Raw genomic sequence first — 18,041 nt, 5'->3', positions numbered from 1 at the left:
TCTGAGTTGTCCAGGGAATCCTGCAGCAGCGGAGGAAAAGGAAAAATCTGCCAGCATCAGGGGGCAGAGGCAGTCTGAAGGAATCCAGGCTGGCAAGGGCGTCCCAGGACTTCCGCAGTAAAGGGAGAGGGGCTTAGCTGTAGAGAGACAGAACCCAGGGATGCGGAGACCCCCGGGGTCTGCGGCAGGTGGGGGGGGGGGGGATCCTGCAGCAAATGCACGCTGCTCTGTGCAGTGAGGTTACGCCGCCTCTTTACTAACAGGGTTTCTTGCCTGCCATCAGCCCAGGCCTCTTTGCGATCACCCTCCCGGAAAGGCTCAGCCTGGCTGGAAGGAGCCAAAGCGGCCTCCAGCAAGCTCTTGGTTAACCTCTGCGATGCCGGGCTTCTCCTCCCAGAGCGCCCGCAGCGGCAGAGCGCGCCCGAGGGGGACGTTCCGAAAGCGGCCACTAGAGGGCGCGTCCGCCCTTCCCTACTCCGGGAGCGTCCGAGGGGGCGCGGGTGGGGAAACCCTTGGTTGTCATGGCCCTTTAATGAGAAGGCTGTTCCCAAAGTGCCCTCCTCCCAAGGAAAGCTCCAGGCTTCTATTAAAGGGAACATCTTGGGGGGGTGGGTGATGGGTATTGAGGAGGGCACCTTTTGGGATGAGCACTGGGTGTTGTATGGAAACCAATTTGACAATAAATTTCATATATCGAATAAATAAATAAATAAATAAATAAATCAAGGGAACAGCTTCTTTATCCTCTAACATGAGGGACCTTCCATACAGCATCAATTAAACACGCTTAATGTGACCAGAGCGGGAAAACAGCTAACGGATAGAATGAAGGGTTGTTACCATTTTGAAACATTAAACCACCCATTTCGGTCTCCAGGGCGTGTAGATCAGCTCTGGGATGGGTCTCATGTTTGTCTATATGCCGCCGAGTCCTGTCCCCTCCTCAAACAGGCTGAAGATTGGGGGGCTTGCCTGGGTATGGTGTCCAGATCCTCCAGACCTGTCGAGTAGCCTTGCTTCGTACTAATTTTTCTCATTAGTACGCACATTGTCAGCACCTTCGTTACAATGTGGGCGCTGAAAAATTGGGCCACTGGTGATATTTTCTACACTGTTGACCTAATGTGTAGGACAGATTCTGGAAGGTTCCATCGTCCGGACCAAAGTAGGTCCACACTGAATAAACATGTTCCCAGGTGTGGGGTGTTCAAGGAGCACACGATGCACCAAGAAAAAGTGAACGGAAATCTCAAGCAAGAGCCACAGGTCTAAATTCTGAACTGCTGGAGGGGTGGGTCAGACACAGGATGCCATTAAGGTTGTGGCTTAGTAACTAACCAGAGGGTGAGGAAAGGCGCTTAGGAGAAATGCCCCTCTTTCCTTGGTTCCAAAAATAGTGATTTCCAAGCAGTTGACCTGCTTTTATCTCAACATTCATCCGTTTCCCTTTTCTGTTTACTCCTGGTGCCCGGCTTGTGGCCCTTTGGAAGGAAGTCTGTCACCCAGCTCGGTAAACTTTGTATTTTTCCTCACCTCACTCCTGGCTCCTTGTTACGTCTCCATTCTTTGTTTTTTTTCTCCTGCTCTTGTTTTTAGTGTGTATGAAGCTTATGGCTTGTGTCTCTTTTGTAAACTGCCTTAAATCCTTTGTGGAACAGAGCAAATGGCAAATAAAATAAAACAGACATCAGATACATTCTTTCTGTGGCACAGCACCAGGCCGAAGTGTGCGTGAATGTTTGTTACCTGTGATCCTAGGCAGGAAAGGAGACTTTTAAAGTTCTCTGCCAGACTGCCTGACTGGTGACATGTTCCGATAACTTTCCACTTCCTATCACCCTTAATTTGCTTACCCTGTTACTTGGACACCTCCAAGTCGCGTCTTCTAGACTTTTCTCTTTTGTATGTCATACCCAACCTCACTTTTCTGATTTTCTAATTTCGGAAAGTATATTCTAACGTCTCGGGTGGCTGAAGCAACAGATTCATTGTTTAAAAAAATTCACTTTGGTTTACACATTTAAACTTTTTTTTTTTTCTTCTCTCTCTCTCTCAGAAGACCTAAGTACTACAAACCAGCAATATCATTTCACCAACCCGGCTGGTCCCTTTGAAACGGATTAAGAAACGAAGAGAAAGTCACAGCGGTTTGTCTCAAAAACTCAGATACTCCCAAAGCAATACACGTTTTGGCTGCTGGTGTTGCTGTTACAAGGACTGATAGCCTTTTTGAAGGCCTCCTTTCCTGAATCTCAAAGGTTTGACCCCAAACTGGACACAATAGGTGCTCAACACTGTTTGGTAAATGAACGAATGAGTTAGCACAACCTAACCAAGATGCAGGGGAGGAATGAATGAATCCCCTGGGTCGGGCCTGGGTAGTTCCTAAATTACCCGGGTCCTCGAGTGGGACTGACTGACTTTCAGTGATGTGAGCATTTGCTGAACTGGTGTTGCTGCGGTTTTCTTGAGGAGGAAGGGACTGGGCCAGAAAAGGCTGGTCTCTGGAAAAGGCAGCTTTGAAGGAGAAAGCCTTGGTGGACAAGGAAAGCTTTTTTCCTTCTCTCCCCCATCACCTCCCCTCCCTCAGGTGTTAGCAACTTGCCATGTGAATGCCAGCAATGAAACCCCACGGTCCTGATCCCACAGTCCCTTCTTTCCCGGGCTCGCTTCTGAATGTCTGTCCTGAGAGGCTTTTTATTTTTTTCTTATTATTTTTATTTTTTGTGAGAGGTTTTTCATTTCTGAAGGTGTTATGTCATTGGCCAGGCCTAAAAATTTAAGAGAACAGAGAGGGTAATTACCCTGTGGGTTTGGGCTGGGTAAACAACCAATTTCTCTAATTCGGGTCAAAAGGTGGATGTACCAAGGACGCACATTTTTACCGAAAAAGTTCATTTATATTAGAAAATTCCACCAGTTGGTCTTTTTTCGACTCCGCAGATGCGTCTCATTCTCTCTGCCTCCTGCTTCTTTGGGTTTTACTTTGACTCCTTTTTTTAGGACTCTGAAACATCCCAGTGTTGTGGGGCCGGGCTTTACAAGAAGCAGACAGTGCTTGGTGAAGGGGGGCCTCTCAGCAAGCTGGAAACATTTACTTTCCTAACCAGCTTCCCTCCCTGCCAAGGAATCCGCGAGCCTGGGGAAATGCTTTCCCTACTATGTTTACAAAGCACTAAATTTTCGAAGTCATTAATTCCCTTCATAAAGAAAGGGCCTAATGGAGTTTTCTATTAGTCATTGAGATAGCGGTTATAACCCTGAAAGATCCAGAAAGCAATAAGGAGCCTAAATTGAAGCGGGTGTAAGGTGGGGGAGGGGGGGCAGCAAAATCAGTTCTCTTTTTTCACCGTCAGATTTCTCCGGCTCTAGAGGGAAATATTTTGAATGTCTTCATCGCTACCTCACACATTTGTTTATTTTGTTTTCCTTTTCAGAACACTGGGAAGTGTTGTTGTGTAGACACAGACCTAGTCCCCCTCCAAGCATGTGTTTCTCAAAGGAAGCTTCTTTGTCCCGAGGGTTCTGGCTAACTGTGTCCGGAACGGAGCACCCCGCATGGGGGAAGGGGGAAGGGAGGAGGGGGGAGGCTCAGGGTCTCAGCCCCGAGGGGCAGGCACCAGAACAGAGGTGCTGGCTGGTGTGCCCAGAGGGCCAGCAGAAAGGCCCAGTGCTCCAACTCTCCTTGGAATCCAGGCTTCTGGGGAGACTGTTAACCCTTTCAGGGCCTTAACCCTGCAGGGACACCCTCCTGTTCCGAGCTCCTGCTTGGCCATCCCTGGGTGGGTTCTGGGGGAAGGAGAGGGGACGTTACTCTTGGTCTGGGCACTGCTCCCTGCACAGCCCAGCCCCCAGGGCCTTAACAGGACCCTCCACAACTCCCCAATGATGAGTCCGGTAAAGATTCCTACGGACTTCGGCATAGATTTGTTTTCTAGAGAATGTCCTGAGACTCCAAATGGCTCTCAGAAGTGTCACCGTGGCCAGAGAATCCACTGGAAGCTGTGTCGGCGGGGAAAGCGGGAGTTTTCAAAATAGGGCCCACAGACCTCCCACATCAAAACCACCGGCAAAGCTTGTTAAAAATACAGACTCTCCCCCACAGCGACCACCACCAGCACTGCCCGCTACAAACTCAGAATTTCTCCGGAGGGTTAGGGGAATGGCAGGAAAGACCAGGAAGCGTTCCTGCACCTGCCTCTGAGCCCCTGAGGCATGCAGGCCTCTTGGCCTCCTCTGATGGTCCCCGAAGGCTTTCTCTCCAGATGTAGAAATACTGGGCTCCCATGGGAGAGGGCATGCCCGAAGGCCACAGGGGACCCCGAAGGCACGCTGTCCCCATGGAGCAGTCAGCAGGCTGTGCCTGCCAGCCTTCTGGACCCTGAATCTTCTTGCGCACATTGGTGTCTTCACCTCAATGCTCCCGGGTAGAATCCAAGAGAGTATTAGAGTCTCTCCATAAAGTGCTTACGAGTGTGGATTTCAGTTACCCTGGAGATGGCCTTTGTCCCCCCGGGGCTGCCTGTTTGGCATGTGGGCCTGGCCCTATCCTATTCACATTCCTAGAGAGACACTGCGGGAGCCATATTGGGTGGAAGAAATTTACAGAGAGGCACGGGGATCAGGGATGCCTGTAGCAAGAAGAATTCCCAACCTCTGACTATCGGATGCACCCGGGGCATGTTGGCCACTGTAGCACCCACGTGGGACCCACCTCCTCGGGAGGCTTTCAAAGATGCTGGGATTTTCTTCTTGTGTTCGTCTTTCCTCTGTGCCAAGCCTTTAGAGGCAAGGAGCCAGGAGCCAGATCCTGGCCCTGCCTTTTATAGATATGCGATCTTGGGTACATTAGTCTCCTCCTCTGAGCCACAGATGGCCTTACCTGCAAAACAGAAAAAATAATAATAGTCATGATATTCCTGCGGCATCAATGAGATGAAATCTCATACCAAGTGCTTGGCTGGCGCTTCAGCGGATCTATTCCTCCCCTGCCTGCCGGCAGCATTCTTGCTGGGTGTCCACACCAGGAACTTGGGCATGTACCTGCACACTCAGAGAAATGGGGTCAGGGAACCAGTCGAACTGCCTAAGTTCCACCAGTGATCTGTCGTGCCCTGATAGTTAGTTACTCCTGATGTTGAGCGGAGATAATTATCGCTCGATTCTCAAAGCAACAAGTTGCCCAGTCTGTCGATGCGACCTCCCATCGAGACATATGATCCCCCAAGCTAGGGGTGGAGGATGCCAGAGCTGTCTTGCCCCTCAGATTTTCTTCTGAGGCCCCCCATGCTGGGGGTGGCTCTGAGCGCGGTAAATATTTATGCACATGTCTTGTGTAACTATCGTGGATCTGGGTGCACCAGGAGCCATGGAGAAACACGCTGGCACCCAAGGGTCCCAGCTTCGAGAGACAGCGTTGAGGCCAAAGATGGGGAGTCTGTCAGCTACCAATGGCTGTCATAGCAGAATCCTGCGGTCTGTTCATTGTCTTGGAAACAAAGTCTTGAATTGGGAGGAAGAGAAAGCAACGGTAATTAAAGCTTTCCTTGGGCAGAGCTTCCCAGTGAAGGGAATTGGCACATTTCTTGTGTGCCCATTAAGCTCCAGGCGCTAGGCTAAGAACTTCACATACATTGAATGTTTTAATCCTTACAACAGCCAGAGAAGGGACTGAGGTTGTCACCAAGAAACAGAGGTCAGAGAGGTTAAATAGTGTCCTCAGAGTTTTACAGCTACTCAGCGCCGGAACCAGGGGACGAAGCCAGAGTTGGGACCTGTACCAACGGAGAAAGGGAACCAGTCCTGCTCTTTTTAACCCTGAAGCCTTGCTGGTGACATGCTCTCGGAGACTGGCTATCCTTGAGACTGGGGAGAAGGCTCCTGTCTCCAGGGAATGCCTCCGAGCTTCCCGACTAGGTGGATGCTAAACCCCTTCCTGATGCCTCGTGGATGCCCACTGGGAAAATATGTTCTGTGCTATCTCAAAAGATGTATATATTAAGACTCAAGGGAATGGAAAGACATCAGAGACAAAAGAAAATAGATGCAGGATTGAGGTACTGTGCTACCCGTAGGCAGAGAGAGAGGAAGCCCACTCTACCTTCATCTTCAAGCCCCGCCCATTGGCAGGCACTGTCCCTCTGCTTCTCACACAGACCTCTGGATCCACCGGCCAGGCCCTTCCGCCCTCTGTTCCCTGGATTGCCCGCAGCCACATTTACTTCTGGAAGTTCCTCCTTACATGGGTCGGCGCCTCGGCTCTTCCGATGCAGCCAGACTGGCACAGCCTGCTTCTTCTCACCCGCTCCTACTCCTTCTGGACGACCTCATAACTGCACGTGTAGACACTCGTCCCTTCTGCGAACGGTGAGCTCCGCCGAGGCGCTCCAAGGGTTGTCGTCCAAGGGTTGGCCCCCGGAAGGCACACAACACATGCTAAATGTCAGGCTGAACGAAGGGATGGCGGCCTGGGAATAGAAACTTCGTGCCTCCGATCCACATTCCCAGACGGAAGGATCTGTCTGGTCATTGTTTTCGTTGCAGACGGAATGCAATGCTTTCTTATTCAGAGAGAGTCAGGACGACCTTGTTCCCTGAGATGGTAAACATCTACGCCGCCTCGTGGAGAGCTCCTAGGGAATAACCAGTAACTAAGCAGTGGTTGAATGTTCACAGGATCATTGAAAAATGAGACGAAGAGGGCCTCTAGAATTCAAAGACAATAAACAACGCTGAAAAACTATTTTTTAGATTTCCGAGCAAGTATTTCAGTAGCTCCTGGGACAGTTCACTTCACTTTGTAAGAGTCACTTCAGTAACTCAAAAGCATTCACTGAGCACCTCCCGAGTGCTTGAAGCTCCGGGGGAAATTAAGATCTTCTACACAGAAAGTGCTTTATGACCCTCAGCACATGTCGCGGAACGCTTCTGTGTTTCTCGGCGTCTTCACGAGGTGGGCAGAACGGCGGCTGCAGAAGGTGCCCTTGTCCTAACACCTGCAGTGAATGTGTGACCTCACATGGTCAAAGGGACCTTGCAGATGTGATTACACGGAGGGTCCTGAGGTGGGGAGAACACCCTGCCTTATCTGGGTGGACTCAGTGTCATCACCAGGGTCCTTATAAGGGGGAGAGAGGAGGGTCAGGGTCAGTCGTAGGGGATGAGACAAGAGAAGCCCATGGTTGGGAGGTTGGAGCCATGTGGCCAGGAACCGAGGAAAATGGGCAGCCTCCAGAAACTGAAAAGGGCAAGGAAAGGATTCTCTCCCAGAACATCCAGAAGGAGTATAGTCTTGCTGATACGTCCATTTTAGACTTTTAGGTTTGTGTCATTTATTACACGCATCTTTACAACAGAGATAAGGATACTCCTTACCTCGTGGGCTCTGCCGTTAGATGATACGTGACAGAGGTCCAGAACAGCGCCAGGCACGTGGCCATTTAGTCAGCTGTCGTTATGATAATTCTTATTTTATTGTTCTTTATTTGGGAGATCTTCTGCTGTGGGGTAGGCAGACCCCCTCCGTATTCATAAAACGAACCAGTATTAAGTCCTCGCCAGACCCCAGGTCCTCAGTAACCCCGGGGACCAGAGAGAAATTGAATGGCTTTTCTGACCTCAGGGGCTCCTGGCAGGCAGGGAAGGCAGGCAGCTTAACATGAAGGCCAGCACGGGGTGACAAGACTCAGTTAGGGGCATGCCCAGGATTGGGAGTCCAGAGGGAGGATCTCTGGTGGGAAGCAGGGTGACTGGGGAGGTCCCTCTAATGAAGGAAGCCTTGAGCCAAGAACTGTAGACAGCAGAGGCTGCCGGGCCGGCAAGAGGAGGGGTTTAGGTATATTGCAGGCGGAGGGACCAGGGGGAGCCGTGCACGGAGGCAGCCCTCTAGAGAAGAAGGGTTGGACAGCTGCCCAAGATCCCACAACCGAGACTCAAACCCAGACCTTCTGCCCTAGCCCTGTCTGCTGCCCTGGGGATACTCTGCATGCACGTGACCTAGCTGCTGGCAGGCCTCAAGGACAGCATGGTTTACCCAGAGACGACTGGATACAGGGTAAGGACACAATGTAAAACCACCATATTTGAGAAAGCTTAAGAATAAATGGTGGCGAAATTCCACCAGGAAGGTGTAAAAGAACCAGATTTGGGAAGATTTAAAGAGGGAAGAACATGAGTTGGACCCTACGGGTGGGTAGGATATGGACGGTTGGGGGCGGCGGGTGAGGGAAGTACCTTCTCAGCATCATGGAGGCCAGTCCTCCCGGAGGCAGGCCACTGGGTGAGCGTGGGGACTAGCCACAGGAGCCCAGAAGGCAAGGATGATGGGCTAGCTGTAGAAAGTCATGTGGGGCCTTGAAAGCTCGTCCCAGACAACACTTTATTCGGAGCGTATTTGGGGAGTCTGCTGAAGGGTCCCTTTGGGTAGTAGGAAGCCATCAGTGTATCAGACACACTAACGGGTCTGCCTCCAAGACGGGACTTACCTTTCTGTCTCCAGCAGACAGCTTCTCCTCCGTTATTTGTTGACCTGAACGGAGATTTGTAGGATGGATAGGAAGGCAGGGGGGGAAATCTGGTTTCTGATCTAAATGCTACTTATAACTGAGTATAACTGACTATTGACTCAGTTGTTGAAACAGGAGCTGAAAACGGGATTTCGGCACCGGATTCTGATGGTAAGACGCAAAGCCTTCTCTGTCTTCTGAGCCTTAGCACAGTAGGATTCCTGCCCACGCCAACCCCGCACGCGGGGAGTTGCCGAGCAAAATGGGTGCTTGGCTGCCAAAAGGTGCCCAAAACTGTGCACCAGAAGTAATGGTAACAATAGGACATGTAGAATGCTAAGAAACTGCTGGCAAGTAGAATGAATAGCAGGGACCACAACTTGAACTTGGGTGAAACGAGGCGCACTTCGATTCAGACAACCGAATGACGGTTGGAGCAGGGACCCAAATTCAGACAGAACCTTCCAGCCACTTCTGCCACATGCTTCTCTCTGCATGTTAGCATCACTGTCACCAAAAGGTAGTGGATCTTTTCCTCCAGGACGTGGGGGACACGACCACCAGCGGCGTCCAGGCTCTTCTCTCCCTCCCAGTGAGGACCCCTCTCCTCCACCAGCTGCAGTTCCGATAAATGTCAGGGAGGGACCGTCTCCAATGTCCTCCCCTCAAGGGGACTGAAGCCAGGGAGGCAGAGTCACAGAAAGGGACGACAGCCCCATTTTGGTCCAAGTGGCTGGCGTCGGGGGACACAGCAGGTAGTTTCATCAAAGAAGGGCTTGGGTAGCGAGAACACTAAGGCACTATTCCGGGCCGGCAAGCCAGCTTCAGGATTCGCACAACAGCTTGTGGCAAAGCTAGGCCTGGAAGGGTTCTGTTCTCTTTCGGGCATCACAGCCTGTGTTCCCAGGTCGTCCCGTCTGGCCTCTGATTCCTGGCGAATCCAGGAGAACTCACTTATCCCTTCACTGGAGTCAGTCTCCGCTCTCTCCCCAACTTCCCTCTGCATGGGGTCCTCTGAAGTTCCCGGTGCCTGCAGTTCAAAATCCAACTTTGGGGGCGCCTGGGTGGCTCAGCCGGTTAAGCGGCCGGCTTTGACTCAGGTCATGACCTCACGGTTCATGAGTTCGAGCCCCACGTCAGGCTCTGTGCTGACAGCTCAGAGCCTGGAGCCTGCTTCGGATTCTGTGTCTCCCCCTCTCTCTGCCCCTCCCCGACCTGTGTGCATGCACTCTCTCCCTCTGTGTCAAAAATAAATAAACATTTTTTTAAAAATTCAACTTTACCATCAAGTTAACATTATGTCAGGTAGGCACAGCAGTGAGAGAGACATATCATGGCCTAACGTTCTTGTCAAAGACTCACGAGATCCTACAGCTTAAAAATGTAAGGTGTGCGTGGGTGAGATCAGATTAGGTTGCCCTCAACTGTTCATCAGAAGTTGACAGACACCGCCCCCGATGACTACAAATTTTACATCCACGGTGACCGATCGGGTCATTGGTCATTGCCCTGACAGGTGGTGAAATCTTAGCCGTGGGCGAGCTCACTTGTTGAGAAAAAGGCCTTGCGCTGCGTGAAATGTTGACTGAATTTACGGATAGTGCAATTGTACCTGCACCTCCTGCCTTCAGCTGTTGTTAAGACCAGAGGCCGCCCGACTGGTTACATTTTTGTTTCAAATCCTCCTGCACCACTGATCCTGAGTTGACCGCAGCCAGATTCTAGAGCATCAGAATCTAGCTCCCACTTGTTTGTCACTGGCCCCCACGGCCAGCGCTGGCTTTTCTGCGCTGTGTCATCTGCTGTGATACCCTGAGCTCAGCCTCGAAGGCCACCCTCTAACTGTGGGTCAGCCAAGCCCACAGCCTCCTTGGGGGACGCAGCAATGACAGAACCTGCCTGTGGCTAAAGTGTGCTATGTTTTTCTTAAGGGAGGCTATTTAAAACAGAAGCCTTAATTTTCTGGTTAGCTGGCCAATAGAAGTTCCATCCGTCCTTGATTGTCAGATAGCTGACTGCTATTGCCCGGGCTAGTTATCACTTAGAGAAACGGAGAAGGTGGGTTCATTGCACCCGGAGACAAACTCCGTCCCTTGGCCCCCGGGGTACATCCTGGGCCTTAGCCAGCCGGCTTGGAAAGTCTCAGATGGGTGAATGGGGAGAGCAGAGCTCATCCACTTCCCCTGCCCCCGAGTGTCATCCTGATGTGCAGAGGAGAGTGAGTTCAAGCACTGAGAACCCACCCCTGCGTGTAAGAGCAAACCAGTTGGCTCTGTTGGAGCAGGCTGGGGGTCCGGGAAGCTGCACTGGCGTGGGGCTTCAAACGGCAATCTGGCCAAAGGTCCCCTGGCGGCCTGAAGGAGACTGCATGTAAGTAAGCCCTGCACTGAAAACAACAGAGCCTTGAGGCCGGTGGTTTATTGGGTGTTTCCAGTAAAGATGCAGAGCCCGAGGCCTCCCAGCGGAATCCCTGGCACAGTAACCCGGCACACATTTATCTGGCCACATTTGCACTCTTAAGCACTTGGGGCTATCCAGAAAAGGGGCCGGTGTGCCTTTCCAAGCACCACGGCCGCCTGCCTCGGAAATCAAAGCTGCATGGTCAGATTCAGATGGGAGGAGCCACGGTGCTCAGCCAGAAGCATTAAAGGCTCGGAACAGAACGGCTCCTCAACTGCAGGCAAAAGTGTGCTTTTTCTTAAACCACGAACCTGGAATGTGCCCTCTGATGATGATTACAGGCCAAATCAACACCCAAGTGATGGAAACCAGGCCCACGCTCTGCTCGCGGTGTCCAGACCGGGACAGCTGCGTCCTAATGGGATCCAGAAGCCCTACCCTGCTCGCTAGCAGGCCCTCGGGGGAGGGGGCACCCAGGCGCTGTTCTGAAGGGCTGCTTGCCAGCGTGGGGGCTCAGCAGGTGTGCACCAGAGTCAGCCCCATCCCGCACAGGGACGCCTTGCAGGGTGACAGGAAGGGGCTGTGGTGCTGGGGTCAGCCCATCTGGACAGAGCTCTTCCCCCCGCAGCTCAAACCATGACCTATCTGCCTGCAAATCTCTCACTACCACAAAACTACACCCGGAAAGGTGGGGAAAGCTTGCTCTCTTTGCACTTGGTGGAAAGGATGTTTCTATATGATACGTAAGGAGGCCCCATGATAACGCACTCACGACAACAGAAGATCGGATGAATAGACAGAGAAGGTGATGGGCTCCTGCCCTCTACCCCCACCTCTCCTGGCCATTCCGCCTAACTCATTACAGCACACGCCCACCTTTTATGGGACCGAGCTCCGGGGGCCCTACTTGGGAATTTTACAGAGAAGTCAGGGCAGAACATGTGCTCGGGTCCCCGCGGGACAGCAGACCCAGACTTGCCCTTGTTAATAAGCTGCCGCCTCACACAGCTCTGGGGAGGGTATGCGGCTGATGCTTAATTGCCCACCATTTTGGATGGCATCTGAGGCAAAGGCACGAGATCCAGCTGTTCCTTCCAGAGCCTTCTTCCCCATCACCATTACTGGAACCATTGGTCCTAAGAAATGAAGCATTCTTGGAAGGTTGGATTCTTGAGAGGCTGGAGACGTGCTCATCACTCATCTTGCTACATGTGATTGTCAACGACATTCTCGGGTGTCATGGAGCTACAATTCCTGAACAAGAAAGAATAGTATCTTCGCAACAGCTTCAGCCCAGAAGATGAACTTGAAGAGGAGACATCCAAGTATGGAGGGGGTGGGGGGGGGGATCCATTTTCCACATTTAATATTATTCAGGCTTTCCGGGAAAGAAATCGTGGTACAGTTGAGACCTGGCTACACTCTCAGAGGAAGTTTTCATCACTACCTAGAGCCCCGGTCTCTTTAAAGGGGCAGAACTCTCCAGATGTTACTACAAGGCTGCTGTGATCTTCCTCGGGTCACCCCACAAGCAGACAAGTCAACAAACCCACTCCTCACAAACATAATTGTGTGAACTTCACCCTGCCCTCTGGCTTCACCCACGGGAAGTGCACTCCAGAATATACTGGAATATTCCAGAACTTCCTGAGAATTCTAGAATACCTGTGCTCTCCCACTAGGCCTGCCCAGTTCTCTGCTCCAGAGCACGTGCAGGTTTTACACTCTCCCACTTACAGGTTCCTCCCCTACATGAACTGAACTGGAGTTAGGAGACTGCTTGTACTCGGTGTCTATTGGCTCACTCCTCAAATTTTGTTTGCTATTCAGTACGTTCTCACTATTTTGCATTTCCTTTTTCTCGAATTTTTAATCACAGTCCACAGTGGGTGTGTGAGAGGCAGGAGAGTCACATCTGGGAGTTTTGTCAGGTGGTAGCAATTGAAGGACTTCTCTGACCCCCAGAGGCAGTTCTACTCCTTTGTATCCTCAACCTTCAGTATAAAAGCTCAATACGCTTTTTCACATTATATGGTGACTGTTGATATGCCTTCCCCTAGAAAATAACACCATTTACTGAGCACTTCCTACGTGATAGTGTTTAACGTACATTATTTCCATTCCCTTAAGATACGTATTCTTGGGGCGCCTGGGTGGCTCAGTCGGTTAAGCATCCGACTTCAGCTCAGGTCACGATCTCACAGTCCATGAGTTCGAGCCCCACGTCGGGCTCTGGGCTGACGGCTCAGAGCCTGGAGCCTGCTTCCGATTCTGTGTCTCCTTCTGTCTCTGCCCCTCCCCCCTTCATGCTCTGTCTCTCTCTGTCTCAAAAATAAATAAAAACGTTAAAAAAAATTAAAAAAAAAAAGATATATATTCTTTTTTCACCTATAACAGATGAGAAGCTAGTGTTCAGAAAGGTGAAGTAACTTCTCCAACATCACACAGAAAAAGATTGGGCAGAGAAATCAAGCTTCCGTTGGGCAGGCCTGGCTCCAAAGCCAACTCCCTCTCTGTTCCTCACCTGCCGGTCAACATCCTATAAACCTGAGGTCCGGGCTCAGACTTTCCTCTCTGGCCTGAAGGTTAACGCTGGGACTGAGACGTTTCGTGGGACGTGGGACTTTTGGTACTAAAACCGGGACAGTTGGTCATCGAGGGAGGGTGGACATCTGGACCTTAAGGTGGGCCTCAGGTTGGAGTGCAGATGCCAGGGGGTGAAGAGCCAAGAGAAAGAATATCCACTATGTACAGAGAAGCCCCCTGCAGGACAGACCCTGCAATGACAAGTCTTCCAACTTTGCGGAGGGTTACAACTTGAGTCTCCAGTCCAGAGCACCGTCATGATCATTTGGATAGTGGACGTGGGTTTTGTCAGTGGGTAAGATTTGCCAAACATTAGAGAAACATCCCTAAGGTTTTCTTCCCTTTATGTGAATTCAAGGAATCTAAAACTAGATAAAATTTTTGAAAATATTCATGGATCCCCTGGACTCACCCTCCTCGAATGCTCATCTCTAAGAAGGCTTCTGGGCCCACATGACCCAAGTTCCTTAGGGTGCTCCAGATCCGATGCCTGCCAACAGCTCCCATGCCATCCCCCTGCGCGCGCACACACACACGCACACACCCCACATGACCTCGTCAAAGTGTCCTTGCAGCTTCCCTCCATGCTTCTGCACATGCCGTGGCCATGGGTTAGACCAAAGCTCTCCTCCCAGAGCCTCCCGACTACCTGTCCCCTGCCTGGGTCACATGGCACTGTCCTTCTCTGTTGTGGATGCGTGTTTATCTCACCCCTCGAGGCTGGCACACCAGGGCTGTGTCTTATTCCTGGGTTCTCAGGATCCACCACGGTGTTTGGCAAGCAGATGATCAATAGGTATTTGTTTCAATGACATGGACGCAGGGGGGCTGCAGAGGGCGTGTGGTAATGAACGACCCCAGCTGGAAGGGCACCTTGCTCTGGGTTGCAGCCACAGGCAGCTCCAGGCTTACAAGCCTACTGTTAGCTTCTAACCAGGGCTACTCAGTTCCCGGCAGCTGTGGAGGCCACCCCATGGTTGCCATGGGAACCAGCCACTCACAAAGCCTCTGGGGCCCCGAACTCCACCCGTGCTCCCTGCTGCAGAGCCTTCTCAGATGCTACCGTGGGAACGGCCCGGGTGCCAGCGACTCTCTCCAGCCCACCCCTTAGAGTTGCCTCGGGCCAGAAGATGGAGGCCGGGCCCTGGCCGTGATCCCCGTACAGCTGCTTTTATGGAAGAGTGCACTCCAAGTTGCAAAGTTCCAGTAAGTGAACTCCTGGAACACAACCTGTGAGATAAAGGGGCTTGGCTCTAGGCAGCTGGTCTGAGAAGGGTGAGAACCAAGAAGCAGGCAGTTGGGCAAATGGAAGAGGGATAGGACCTCCTTTATCTCCAGACTGGGGGTGGCAAGTCCGATGCTGGCAAATCGGGGAGTTGGGGAACGTCGTCAGACCTGCCGATGGTGGGTCCCAGCAGTCACTTTACCAACTGGCAATCGGTGGAGTATTTCGCAGATGAGGGAACTGAGGCTCAGAGAAGTTAGCTGAGTCAGTGTTGGTTTCTTCTTCCTGGGCACACGTTGCATGGCCTCCCTTGCAATTAGGAGCGGCCATGTGGCTGTCCAAGGGATCTGAGAGGAAACAATGTGGGCCCCTTCCAGGCTTGGTCAAATCTCCCACGCACGCCTCCACGCCCTGACCCTCTTATGGCCGGGTGGGCTGATGATGACCCCCAGGCAACCTTGGAAATGATCAGTGACCTGGTGAAGATAACAGAGCCTCCACCGGTTCAAGTCCATGAATGACTGTGCTGAGTGGGTTCCCCCACAAATCTCTGTACCTGCCCAGAAGTATTACTTGAACAGAAAATAAACTTCTAGTGTGATGTTACATGTCGAAGTCTGTTTGTTGTTACAAGTAGCCTTCCCTAACGGATAGGACAGGACAGTCCTGTCTGGCTTTCAGCTTCGTTGTGCCACGTCTCACAGGTCAGGGCTAGTTCCAGGGCAACTCGTGGCATCTGAGATATATAGGCTCAGTTGGACAAGTCCAGAGATGCTGGGATCAGAGCTGTTTTGTTCATTGCAACAGCTGCTTCCTATGCTCTGGAGGCCTTCCAAGAAGCTGGCTCCAAGACAGAGCATGAATTGTCCCCATGACATGTTCCCAGGGAGATTATGGATTTTCTGCCTGGTCTCTGGTACTTAAAAGGTGTTCTATAAATACTTATTGGATGGATGGATGGATGGATGGATGGAAAATAGCTTCTACTATAGGGTTCCTACTATAGGGAAAGGAGAGAATGTCCTAAATATAGGGCTGAGAGTCTAATTGAGACACCGGAAGGTAGGTAAAGAGAGCTGGTCTCTCCAGTGACAATACCCATTTGCAATCCAGCTGGGTTGAGGGCAGTAGGTGACCAGAGATGGACAGGCCCAACGAGGCAGCCAATGTGTGGCATTAAGTGGCCCCTACTGCTGAAAATGCTTCACACCCATCCCCAGCCAGGGCTGGGCTTGCCACTTCCTCAAATAAAAGCACAGGATGTCCAGTTAAGTTTGAATTTCAAATAAACAACTACTATCTGTCCCTATAAAACTTGGGACATACTGGTACTAAACAATTATTCATCTTTTAAAATCTTATCTTCAAATTTAACTGCATGTCCTGTAATTTCATCTGGCAACCCTAAAGCAGGCTGCCCAATAATTGATCTAGTCTGGACAAATGGAGGAGGGAGCTGACATGGGCTGATCAAAGACCATTGTTTCAGGGACTCAGTCTCACTGTCAGGGCGGTTTGCCTCGTGTGGATAACCAGGAGGCATAAGACCTGTAGCAACTTCATTTGGCCTCTTTCCTGCATTCTGGAAAGCATGCTAAGTATGGAAAATGGCAGGTCTATAAATAGTGGTGTAAATTAGAACGGGGGGAAAAAAAAAAAAACAACTTTGGCCTTCAGTCCATTAGATCCAGAAAAGAAATCCTTCCAAGCCAGTGACTGTTTATTAAATGTGAAACATACAACCTCATTCATAACAGAATTTATGGAACGGGGGTACAAGGGGCCTTGCTGTTTTCAACGTTTAGAAGAATTCTCTGTGTTTTTTTTCAAGATTCTCAAAACAAATATCATTCACATATAGCTACTGTCTTTGTCCAAAAGCTGATATTTAATAAATAGTCCACTGTCGGCCCAGAATTCTTGGTGGGTCTTTACTTAGACACTGTTGTTCTCTCCCTTTGGATTCGACACAATTTTAGCTTATCTTAATATTCCTAGCAGCCATGGGAGAAAGTTCTAGAGGCAAAAGGAATCTAACCTCACCCCTTTTCCCCCACACTGATCACATGACAAGTTTACAGGAAAATCTCCGAGAGAAAAGGCAAGAGGGCTGAAGGGGTAAGGCAAAATCACCATCCTGGGTCGGGAGGTTTGGTTTGAGACAGCTACCACCACATGCTGGCTGGTGTTATGATGCCTCGTGTTAGTAACAAGATTCGGAGCTGCATCTAAGCATCACATTGTGCCAGAACCTCCATCATAATCACCCTCATTGGCCACGTGTTTTACTTGTCACTGTCCCCCACTGGTGTCCCTATTTTAAGGCTTGCCTCACGGCAGGCCATGCTCAACCCAGCAGCAGCCAGAGGGATCTTTGTAAAATGTCATTCTCCCATTTTAAGCCTTCCCACGATTCCCAGCCCTCTAAAAAATATATCCACACCCCTTGGTGTGGGCTACAATGCTCATGACTCGACCTCTCTGACCTCACTTTCTTCTACTCTCCCCAACGGCATTCACCCCACCCTACCAACACTGGCCTGCCTTCTTCTCCTCAAACACACCAAGCCTGATCCCTGCTCAAGGCTCTGCATGAACTGGTTACTGTGTTTGAAAAATTCTTGCCCTCGGTGTTTGGCTGGCTGCTGCCTTTTGTCATTCAGGTAACAGCTTAAAATTGCCTTGGAGAGCAGCTTTTCGAGATCATGAAACCTAAAGTAATTCCCTCCCCCATCCCTCCCCCTCTCCTCACCTTATTTTATTTCATTTTTATCATCACACTTACCACTAGCTCATAATTTGTTATTTATCTGTTTATTGTCTGTATCCTTAAAATAAAATCTAAATTCCAAGAGGACAGAGATCTTATTTGTCCTACTCAACCCATATCCCCAGTGCCCAGAACGGCATGTAGGCTGTCACTATATGAGTCTTGCAGAAACTTTTTCAAAGCTTTGTCGTATCACCAGGCACCAGATCCTTCTGAAGGCAGCATCATGAAGAAACCCTCATGAAGACAGCATATACACAGACTGATCATGCTAGTGAATATTGATCCAGGGCTTACCACATGCCTAAGCACTTGACATGTATAATTAATTCCCCTAATTCTCACCATAGCTCTAGGAATTCTGTTATACACGATCCCATTTTACAGACAAAGGCCTGGAGCACAGGTGGGAAAAGTAACTTGCCCATGACCACACCGGGGTAAGAGTTGCCTGGATGCACCCAGGAAGTCCACCTCCAAACTGTAGGAACCGTTCACTGAGCTGTGCTGGTAACCCCAAATAAACCCAAATCCTGGGACATAAATGGGGCAGAGT

General features: G+C 50.7%; 1 long non-coding RNA gene across 2 annotated transcripts; it reads right to left on the bottom strand.

Annotated features, from left to right (window-relative positions):
- Positions 1 to 738: 738 nt before the first annotated feature.
- On the bottom strand, positions 739 to 17,450 carry LOC125934103 (uncharacterized). 2 transcript variants are annotated; one of them, XR_007461218.1, is made up of 3 exons: positions 14,202 to 17,450; positions 11,951 to 12,158; positions 739 to 4,882 (listed from the first exon to the last, which is right to left on the bottom strand). It is a non-coding gene; the product is annotated as an uncharacterized LOC125934103 (long non-coding RNA). The 2 variants fall into 2 exon arrangements; XR_007461217.1 differs by having other exon boundaries at positions 739 to 3,789; positions 4,715 to 4,882; positions 11,951 to 17,445.
- Between the last annotated feature and the right edge of the window lie 591 nt (positions 17,451 to 18,041).

This window comes from Panthera uncia (assembly GCF_023721935.1).
Source record: "Panthera uncia isolate 11264 chromosome A1 unlocalized genomic scaffold, Puncia_PCG_1.0 HiC_scaffold_16, whole genome shotgun sequence".
Taxonomy (NCBI): domain Eukaryota; kingdom Metazoa; phylum Chordata; class Mammalia; order Carnivora; family Felidae; genus Panthera; species Panthera uncia.
The sequence above is the reverse complement of the archived record's forward strand: the minus strand, read 5'-3'. Positions and strand labels throughout refer to the sequence as shown.